The 11,366-nt window shown below is 36.7% G+C and overlaps 1 long non-coding RNA gene and 1 other non-coding gene across 3 annotated transcripts; both read left to right on the top strand.

Annotated features, from left to right (window-relative positions):
• Positions 1-3,264: 3,264 nt before the first annotated feature.
• On the top strand, positions 3,265-9,469 carry LOC139744774 (uncharacterized). 2 transcript variants are annotated; one of them, XR_011711843.1, is made up of 5 exons: positions 3,265-3,975; positions 4,690-4,834; positions 5,471-5,568; positions 6,113-6,218; positions 7,429-9,469. It is a non-coding gene; the product is annotated as an uncharacterized lncRNA (long non-coding RNA). The 2 variants fall into 2 exon arrangements; XR_011711842.1 differs by having other exon boundaries at positions 4,690-5,568.
• Trnas-aga (transfer RNA serine (anticodon AGA)) lies at positions 8,870-8,942 on the top strand. Its single transcript has one exon. It is a non-coding gene; the product is annotated as a tRNA-Ser (tRNA).
• Positions 9,470-11,366: the final 1,897 nt, after the last annotated feature.

The raw sequence follows: 11,366 nt of genomic DNA, 5'->3' as shown, positions 1-11,366 counted from the left end.
AAAAAAAAGAAAAGATTATCTTGGCATGATAATACATCAGGAGAAATATTGAAAACAGATGTGTTTTGTCTTTTATTTGCACTATGACTCTAATCATCAGTGATCATGACTGTAATTGGTTTTTATGTGTTGAAAGTGCGCTTGTTGATGGTTATGTTTGTTGGCTGTGATCTTACCATGTCAAAGAAATTAATGTATCAAAATAACAAGAGATATAAACAAATTAATGTTTATATCGATCGGCCACACATAATATCAAAATTGCTAAATGAAACATACAAACATATATTCAAAGTGAATAAAGGACAAAAGATATATAACAGCAAAGAATGACATTAACAACTTCACTACATTCCATCAGTTAAAAGGAAGCACTTTATTTTCAAAGGTTAATGGCAGAGGTTTTATTCTCTTTTTTTTTGTATAGGTTGAAAAAAAAAGAAATATACTAAATGTATTATCAGATCATAGAACTGATGCAGAAATTTAAATTTCACATCTTATAATAATTTAAACGTCTACAATACAAATAAATGATAAATAACTTCTTAAAAATAAAAATGTAATTGTATTTAAACGAAGAGACAAAGAAAAAAAATCATAAACAAGAAAGCAAACTAAACTAAACACAAGTTTACAAACACGGTTCTGTGTGTATGACAGCGAAATGCAATGCACGTGTATTACCTATAGAGGGCGGGGTGTCGATGGCAAGGTTCCCTTTTCAGCCGCGCAAAGAAACCAGACATCGCGTACTGAAACGGCGATATTTCACTACGGAGACTCACAATCATCGGGGCGGTCACGGGATTCGAAACTGCGGTATTTACGGCATATCTGAGGCACGGCTCAGGTAAACTGGTTTTATACTTTTGGAATAAACGAGCTACAGATCCTTAGGGTGTCGATAGGTGGTACCCCCAACCCTACTGTATGCATAGCCTTAAATTGGACTAGGCCCTAACTTGTTAAGTGTTAGATCTAATGTTTAAATCATACTAGCTTTAAGCCTAGGCCCTACTGAGTATACTATAAACTAGACCCATTTCTAGCTATATAGGCCTAAATACGTGTGTGGGCCTAGAAGTGGTTCTAGGCCTAGTCTGCCCTAGATCTATGTGGGGCCATCTATGTACACATACGTGTTCCAGTCGAATTTTATAAATTAAATCGACATAGGCCCTACACGTTGTATAAACTACTAGTACTAGGGCTAGGCCCCTTGTCTGGACAGGCCCTAGATCTAAGTCTAGACCATAATGGCTTAGTATTGCACTGCTACTGGATCGACTGACGTGGACGTGAACACTAACAGTAACAGTAAACACATAACGTTAGGGCCTAACGTTAGACTTGGTTTCTGTCTAACGACATAACGTTGAAAAACAGTAACCAACAGTTAGAGATCTAGTAGTCTAGAGGCTTCAAATGTGAAACATTCTTCCTGCCCTGCACACACGACCATACTAACACACAGTGAGTATGGTAGGTGTTCAACCCACCGACCGGGTCTATAACGACCGACCGCGCATTATAATGGCATTGCGCGTACAGAAAGAAAATGTACGCATGGGACTACGCGCAACGGTGTTCGATTCTTCACTGGGCTACGCTACCGAGTAAAATGTGGCGAAAACAACTAAGTATTCCCTCTTAATTACCGAAATTTAGCAAAATCGAATAAGGTTTATCGTGTAACTACATATAACTAGGCCTACCTTTGCTGACTCGTTGTTAGATGTAGAGTATCCTTCCGTAATAAATTTGACGATTTTGACCGCAAAATTGTCACCTCCGCTTGTACGATCGTGCACACACGTTAAATACACATGACATAAACATTTTGTCGCCCGCTACGACCGTACGAGTTGATGCAGAAACGAGAAATGAATGTGAAAAAACAAACCGACTCATCTAATTTATTTCAATTACGATGAAAAGTTTCGTAATGAAAATCAAGTCAAATTCATCAAACAGTCCTTCAAAAGTAATATCGAAGGATTCAAAATATATTCAAATATTATTGGGGAAAAAATGACGGCTAGAAAAAAACAGCGGCCTGTCGAAAAAACGCATTTAAGTGCCCTTTATACGTATTGTCGGGGTGGTCGGTCGATATGAGCAGGGCAACTGAGTGTGGAAAAAATGACACCCCACGCGTTCGAAGCCGCCATCTAGAGCGCGTACCTCAGATCGCATTTTCAGTGCGCGCTTGTGAATCCGGAGTATTTTCTCCACACGTGAGTAAAATTTCAGGCAAATTGTGAGATTTTTCACGTTTCTATTGATAGAAAAACGTTAGGTGTCCGGTATTATGAACACCCAACCATACCGGTAGACCTCTATACCGACGGAACCGGAACAGAAACAGAAACAGATCCAGATATTTTTTACACGTTGATAGGAAAGGATATTGATAATTGAAAGTCTAGCCCATCAAGATGTAACTGATATTATTAGTGATAAGATCTCTAGGAATCTACATTTTCTTATTAAAGTCTTATATAGATTATTCACTAAACTAGTCTGTCTAGACCCTAAGCACTAGTTAGATCTAACAGTTAATTAGTCTAACCGTTAGCACTAGCAGTCGTAGCATGCACTAACGTTAGCACTACTCGCAGTCAGCAGGCTTCTTCTTAGTTTTAGACCCGTTCTACAACATTAAACGATAGTAATGTTAGTCCCTTACGGTGATCTAACGTAAGGGTACTAACGTTAGATGGGTCTACATTTTTTTTTTTTTTGCCAAAATGTGCTCATGGATTTCAAAATCATACGGTAGGCCTACTCTGGTTAAGCTAGTGATGGCTACAGAAATACAGTGTCGATTATTACTTAGGCATAGGCACCTACTGGATCTAGATTGTCAGTAGCTGTGCTAGCCTTTCCTGCCCTTGGCTGTGGTCTAACGCTAGAACCGTAGGCTTAGACCTGGGCAATTCCACGGTAAATGGGTAGTTTTATGCACTCTAGACATAGAGCAATTTTATTTGAATATATTTGTTTTAATCATCTTTTTTTGTTTATTTCGTGAATAAATGTGGCAAGGTGAAATAAAATATTCAACCTCGTTGAGTCTTTTTGTCATTTTTTTGTGATGTGCTGGTTTGTTTGTTTTTATTTAATATTGTTGATAATGTGCAAATTTGAAATAAAAATTGACATAAATTGTAACTTGTATAAAATAAATTTTCTTAGAAGACACGCACCCTGGATGGATTATACTTCAAAATTTATCGCCAATACACCGAGAAATCACTTTCTTGCTCGCCCTGAACGATTACACGAGTTTTGAGAGAGTGGAAAGCAAGCTGGACCAAAAAGGTCGGCGTTCTGTCCTACTTCAGTTACGTACGTTCGGCCTCAATTTCGTTTGGTTTCCAGGCGTCAGAGTGCAGTTATTTTGTGTTAAATACACTTTGCTGACCACAGTTTCAAGTTAGGTTTCACTAATTCAACAGAAAATTAAATCAAATATTTAATATCCGTATTCAAAGTTACCAAATTCAATTTTCTGTCCACGCCGCGAACGTACGTAACTGCTAGTTGAGACACTCCAGAGTCGTTCGATTTAACACGGAAACGCCGACACTACCCTGAAGTTAGACATCTGCTTTCGGTTTCGCGCCATAAGCATAGCTGTCTTTTCAGAACATTTAGTTATCTAGCTTCAGCTTCCGTTTCTAATTCTGTCCAGTATGTTACGTGCGTTCAGTGGGTACGCTCCGCTTGGTGGGACGCACGAACGGTGGACAGAATCTACAATCGGTCTTCGTTACGTGTGTTCGCACGCGCGTAACTCAGACAGATCGTTCCCATGTCTTGCTTACCTCCTTGTTTCGCGCCGTTCTGTCCGAGGTTGCGTATCGTTCGCATGAAATTTCCCGTGTTATGTCTGCATTGCGTACAATCCAGCATCGACTGCTCAGATCTGAATATGACGGAGGTGATTACGACTCTCACTGACAAAAGGTAAATTTTGCATTCTAGAGTAGAATCTTCCGTATTTTTAGGATTAATGGCCCTGCTGGCATTATTAGAAATTCTTTTGAGATTCTCTGTATGCTAGCATTCACTACTCGTTTTCGAGTTCACACGGACGATAACTGAGCCAAGTCCCACATGTGTTATTTTTTGTTAGTAAATTCTTCGTTGCTTCCAGCTTCAAATAATCTTTCTTTTCATCTTTTCGTAATATTTTTTCCTCAAAATAAAACCAAACTGACAGTGACAAAACAGCAATGATCGAAAGCTAAGCCAAGAGTGGTACTTAGAATGGCTGAATACAAGTTTAACTCCACTGTCCATCGTGAGCTGACGCACTGTAACCGTGTTAACGTTAACTCGCTATTCAGTTTACGAAACGTAAACGAGTGTAAGTGTAACATTTTAATATTGAATTTCGAAAGCCAGGCTAGCGCTACGCTAGTGACATGAGTCCTAAGTGCAAGTGTTGTAACCACACGATATCGTTTGTGTATGTAGACACCCATGATCAAACAAGTTAGAAAAGAAAATTTACCAGGCCTACATCGGGATTTGACTTGATTTATTTCTGCCTAAGCAAAGTGCAAACTCGACTTCTAACGTTGTTAATGTTGTCCTTCAGCCATATGAGCTCATGGATTGCAGTTCTCTCATGATATGATATATTTATTTAGATTGTATTTCTATGTTTTGATGTAGACTAGACAACTAGCAACTGTTATGTGAGAAGCTGTGCTGCCCTGTTCTGCACCTTTTAGTGGTGATTCAATCTGTGTTGTGAGTGACCAGAGCGTCCCTTCGATCATCATGCTGGTGCCCAGCCTGTCTGCTTACCAGTGTTACGGTGAGGTGTATATACATATTTTTGTGATTTTGCGGGAGGGCTCGTTGGAGCTAAGTGACCCTGACTCAATGTACAATATGTCCATAACACCCTGTCTTTTGTGGCCTGGACAGTTATCTGTGCAGAGCCTCATTCCAGCTGTCGCACCATCCACCATGTTCGCTCTTTGCTGGCCTGTGTCGTGTCCTAAAAACGATCCCTGTCATGAAATCAGCCCCAAATCTTTCTGCTCTAATAAATGTATGACATGACCAAAGTTCCGCAACTTCACTTCGCAGAAATTCTGCGATGTTATGTTTATTTACAGAACTATTTTGTATTTATTTAATGAAGATTATAAATTTGTATTGCACGTATGAATTAATGACCACTAAGCAAATTGTGTAGGAGATATTAAATCTCTTTCTACAGTGGAAAACAAACATTACAAGTAACAGTAATACCTTTCAAAGAAGCCATGACCTCCATATTTTAATGCCATGCTATTATGTATTGTAAATATTTTATTTGTAGATGTCATAGAACTGGTACATGTGTAGTCTTCATTTTGTTGTCTTCCATGATATTTTGGTCCATTGTCATGTAGCCACATGTGTGCATATTTGGGGTTTTCTTCTGATACGATTATCACTATAGAAGCTGCGTGGCCCTGTTCTACAGCTTGTGGTGGAGATTTTCTGAGTGCCCAGAGCATCCCTTCATCATGACTAGCCTGTCTGCTTTTCAGTGATAAGGTGTGAATGCATATTTTCATTTCATTATGTAATCTTCCTTTTTTTTTTTGTCCAAAAAGGCTGCTACATTGGCACTCAATATATTAAGGGTGCATAATATATATATATATATATATATATATATATTTTTTTTTTTTTTTTTTTTTTCAGACCATGACAAAAAAAAAAGAAGTTCCTTTTATGTACAGGACTATTTCTTATTCATTTTTAAAGTATATAAATTTATAGTGCATACATGAATAAATGATTGCAGAGCAGTTTGTGTAGGATGTTTGTAGGAGATATTGAATTGCTTTCTACAGTGTGAAACAAACAGTGATTGTTACCCTTCAAAGATAGAAGCCATGGCCTCCATATTTTTTGACACTATGGCATATTCTTCTTTATTATAAAGATTTTATCATAGATATCTTTTTGAATGATTATGTACAATTGTAGTTAGCCCTCCTTTTGTTGTTTTTGGTAATATCTTTATCCGTTGTCGTGTAGCCATATCTGTGGTTATCGGGGTTTTCACCAGATGTTATTATCATTTTATTTATAGAAGCTGCATTGCCGTGTTCTACAGCTTTTGATGGAAATTTTTTAAATCTCTGAGTGCCCAGAGCATCTCTTCATCACGCCAAGCATGTTTGCTTTCCAGTGATAAGGTATGTACAATGTATGCATATTTTCATGAAGTTGCAATCAATTCTCGGTATCGCCAGTGCGCAAAAAACTTCTGTGCATGCTGAAGAGCTCTGTCACAGATACACTTTGGGATTCTTTTGTGCCCTTGTTCACTTCTGGTTGTCTCACGCTAAGTAGAGGTCGCAGTTGCCATATGATTCAATGGAGTTAATTGTCTGCTTTTCCATTGCCATCCCTTTTTTCTTGGTTAAAATTCAGCTTAAAAGAGTTGGAAGTTTTTAAGTTTTACTGATTTGCGGTCACTAGAGTCCTGGTTCACTACTGCAAGGCTTCAATGTGCTGGTCACATGATGGAAAGCGAAGAAATCTTCAACAAAAATACCTCTGGATAAAGATAGAGCATGATCTGAGTGCATGAGCAGCCAAAACCAGGTCAAGTTTGTCCTGTAAGCTATCTCATAATGAATCTAGAACACTGATCTCCGCACGGCAACTAAGTATTGGCGATACCAAGAATTACACCTATCCTTCTTTTTTTTTTTTTACTTTGGCCAGGAAAGGTTGCTAGGTGGGTTGATAGATTGGAGGTCAACTTTTATTTTTCTATGACAAACATACATTGCTTTTATGTACAGAAGTATTCTTTATTTATTTCCCAAAATCTATAAATATTGCATACATTACTAAATAATCAAACAGAAAAGAAATTCAAGAGGGCAAACATTGTGCAGAGGTGTTGATACTCAATTGCTGTCTGCAGCAAAAAATAAATATTACACATTACCTTTCGAAGATAGCGATAACTCACGGCCTCCTCCAAATTTCTATAATCCTGTACAAGTGTATTCAAAACTTATTGGAAATGTTTTATTATTAGATGTCTTTGAATGAAGATTGTTAGATAAAACACAGCTCTTCTAATTGGATGGCTACACATACTTTTGTTTCTACAGTAACAGTTTTTTTTTTTTCTAAAATTCCTTTAAAAAAAAAATAAGAGTCTACTGTATTTGTAGTTTGTGTATTTTATTGCTTGGTTTACTGAATAACTATGCAGCAAAATGTTTAACTATGATTATTTCAATTGCGGGTGACATGTACATGGCTTTTGAACAATCTTTTATCTGCACTCAGTATGTAGGAATATTCCAAACTTTCAAAAATTGTGATAAAATGAAATCAATATATGTATTTGTTGATTATGTATGTATATTTTTTTTTTTTTGACAGGTAAGACATCCTGGATGATGACTTGATGGGGAAACCAAGGCATGGAGTTTTCAAGTGGTTGTTCAAAGATGACGTCTCCAGAGAATCTACAAACAATATCCTGTGCAGAATGCCTGATCCCATTCTCTTGGAGGAGCAAAGCACCACAAGACAGCAGTTGTTGTTTTTTCCTTCAAGTTGTAAACTATATCAGATATGACTTGAGCTTTTAATTTTTTGCAAGATACAATGTAATAAGAAACCACTTATGAAATTTTTATGAGCATACAATTCTACAAGGAATTCAAAGTTTAGCTTATGAAACATGGTCTTCAAATGGCTGAGGTATGAAACCACAAAGTAAACCAATGTTATTGAAATAGAAGATCTGGGTTTCAACTTTTATGAGGATCACTTTGTTCAACTTTCTTTTTGGATATCTCAGCCTTTTCAAAACTGATTTTCACTTAAGTAAACTTTCAATGCCTTTAAGAGAACCTACCTGGTATATGCTATTTCAAAAAGTTAAAAGCTGAGTCATTACCTAAATCAATACTTACCATCCCTTTTGTTGTAAAGCAAGATATAAACAGGGATACAACTGAATAAAAAAAGTTGTTACATTAGCTGCTTTGTTTCTTACTGTGGCTGATGAACATTAAGGCGATACAAGAACGAACAATGTCAGTTTTTATTGTGTTCAGAGCCTGTATGTTGATCGAGTTTGGAATATGATGACTGAAATTCCAGGATGGGCCTTATACACCATTTGAATGCATATGTATCGAATGGGCGGGCACATAAAAAGGGTGGGTTTTTTTTTGTGTGCGTGTTTTTTTTTTTTTTTTTTTTTGGTCTAATTTACAAATCAACTCATAGATTGTAAAGTTAAGAGTTCTCTGACAGTACCTGAACATTTCGGAAAGTGTTATTCTTCGAAAACAGTTGATGGCACATTAACTTTTTTATGTTTCTTACTGTGACTGATTTACATTAAAGGTCCAGTTTACCTTTGGGAGCAGTGATTTGAAATATGTTCAAGATATCACATTTGATGCATATGTGTCGGTCTGTTGTATCACAATATCCTACCATTTAAAATGTTTGCAATAAAGCCGAAAGTATAAGGAGATATCAGTATTATTCTTGATAAACCATATGTTTCTTAACTATGGCTGATGGACATTAAGGCGATAGAAGAGTGAACAATGCAAGTTTAATTCTTGTTTATGGAGCCTGTATGAGCCTAGATACACCATACTGCATTGAATTGGCAGGCAAAGAAAAGGGCGCTTTCAAATTCATGGAATTTTTCTGTCAAGATGTTTTCATTGCTGTCAGGCAGAAGCTCGGTGGTCTAGTGGAGATGACGCCTGTCCGGAGATCAGGGGGTCGTAGGTTCAAATCCTGCTCGAGTATGTACGTCCATGATTTATTAATTTTTTTTCTGCTGTCAGGCAGAAGCTCGATGGTCTAGTGGAGATGACGCCTGTCCAGAGATCAGGGGGTCGTAGGTTCAAATCCTGCTCGAGTATGTACGCCCATGATTTTTTATATCATGGCTACTATAGAAACACTGAACAATTCAGAAAGTGTCATTCTTTGTGTATTGATTTCCTATTAGGATTATTTCCTTTAATAATGAATGTTACAACTATTCATTTTCAAATGAATGTAAATTGAAATGAACAGATTTAACTGTTGCACTATCAAATGACAGTTTCTTTTCACATTGAAATCAGCTATTGGTACATTAACTGCTTTATGTTTCTGACTGTGGCTGATGGACATTAAATGCAATAGAAAAAATGAACAATGCAAGTTTTAATTCTTGTTTCCAGAGCCTGTGTGTTGATTGAGTTTGGGATGTGATGACTGAAATTCTAGTTAATTCCTTATAAACTGTATCTTAACATTTGTATGTAATTTTGTATCAGTAAAAAAACAAATCACTTTAGTTTTAAATTTGGACAGGCAAATACAATCCACTTGATTTACATGTATGTGTATGTAGGAATATCAATTCAAGGTGTAATGGACACGAAATGGTAACTGCTGACCCAATGACAACAGCAAAATGCTCCTTTGCATACAATATTTCGATATTTCAGCCTTTTTATATACTGCACATTGCGGTTTAAAATAAATTACACAATATACTGGAGAATGGGAGTGTATTGTATACCTTGGAAATTAAAAAACTCTGTAGAGTTCAAGTTTCTGTCCTACTCTTGTGTTACATACGTTCACCACTAATGCAGTGATACATATCATATCATGTACTTTGGAATTTCAAGAAACTCCATGCCAATGAAGCTTTGGCTTTTCCTCACACACACATGCACCCATACAGATATTGAATATGACAACAGTTTGCCCGATTATGGAGGAACTTGGTACAAACATGATCTCACCTTTCGGATATGATGCACAAATTTTCTGGCATTAATCATGAATGCACACTTCAAAATGACACAAATAATGAATGTTTTCACAAATATGGACACCCTAAATTGTTCTTATCACAATGTATCAGCACAATAAATAGTGTCAGATGATTTCAAATCAATATTTGTATTCTTTGTATGAGGAATCCATCATTCCAATATTTCTGTCCTACTCTATGTGTTACACGCGTTCGCCCCCATAGCTATTACACATGTCTTACTTACATACCCACTCAAGCTCTATTTGAATATGAAGTTATCTTTTCCTACTTAAAAATATTTAATATAGGTATTAGGCAACCAAACTCTGAAATATGGATACTCTGAAGACAATTTTAATTTTTCATATTTTTCCAACCTAAAACTACCCATTTACTGTGGAAATGCCCACCTATTTTGTATTAAACGTTAGAGGAATTAGAACTCTAACCGTTGGAGTTAGACCTACACTGTAATTGAGATCCATTGCTATAGTTACAAGCAGTATGAATCCAGATCCTAGACAAAAAAAAAAAATAAACTGTTCCCAAACTTTTTTTTTAGAGTAGACGTAGTGTCTAGTCTCATGGAAATTACCTAACTAAGCCAGGAGTATAGCACTCTAGATTTTTAACAATAAGGCCTAAGTGGAGCTGAGGTACATACACTTAGATTGATCAGTTGTTCTTGGAGATTTGTACAGAAATTGTAGTCTAGAAACACACACACACACACACAACAAATGCAATGCACTGAAGTGACCCTCTCTACATGTAGGTTACTAGGTGATTAACATTTTATCCATGTTTGTCCGAGTTTTTATGTGATGATCGATCATGCACTCCAAACTGAAAGTTGTTACTGTATGAGGCTGTAACATGTTCATGCTCAGGTCTGCAGACTAGTGCTACAAAGTATTTGATTATCCGGCAGTGCGTCATTTATTAATCTGTGTCGATAATAAACACAGCCTTGTCGTTGCTGCCTCAGCAAGTCACAAAGGTGCTGTGCACAGCACTTGGTAAGGCTATATAGCATACAGTACAGTACCGGTGTACATGTCATACTCTCTGTTAACTTTAATTGCCCTTTAATTTCATAACAAAGTACAACTGTATATCAAAATGAACTCTCAATCTGAAATCATCAAAGACCCTGCCCCAATCTGTAGGGTGTACAATCTGTACTTGCAGTTTGATTGCAGAATGTAAAACATCATTCAAAGGCAATCATGAATTATCCAAAATTGCAAACTGTAGGAAACAATGCTGTGTGCGTCATGTGTTACACATGTATGTATATTGACATACTTGTACTAAACGTACACTATATGTAATGCATAATGTAATTTAGTTAAGCTTTCGAGCCCTTAGACCTTAGTAAATGACTGAAATAATTATGATTACGATATATGAATTTATGAAGCACTTATGTACAGGCCTGTCCAATGATCAACAATGGTGAATAGTTGAATAAATTTGTTTATCACTATATGTGTTTGTTAACTCTAGATTCATTCCCAAATGTTGTCCT

This window comes from Diadema antillarum, unplaced genomic scaffold (genome assembly GCF_040938485.1).
Source record: "Diadema antillarum isolate AM-2024a unplaced genomic scaffold, OU_Dant_1.0 seq00001208_RagTag, whole genome shotgun sequence".
NCBI classification, from domain to species: Eukaryota; Metazoa; Echinodermata; class Echinoidea; order Diadematoida; family Diadematidae; genus Diadema; species Diadema antillarum.
Note: the sequence above shows the minus strand (reverse complement) of the source record. Positions and strands in the feature narration are given on the sequence as shown.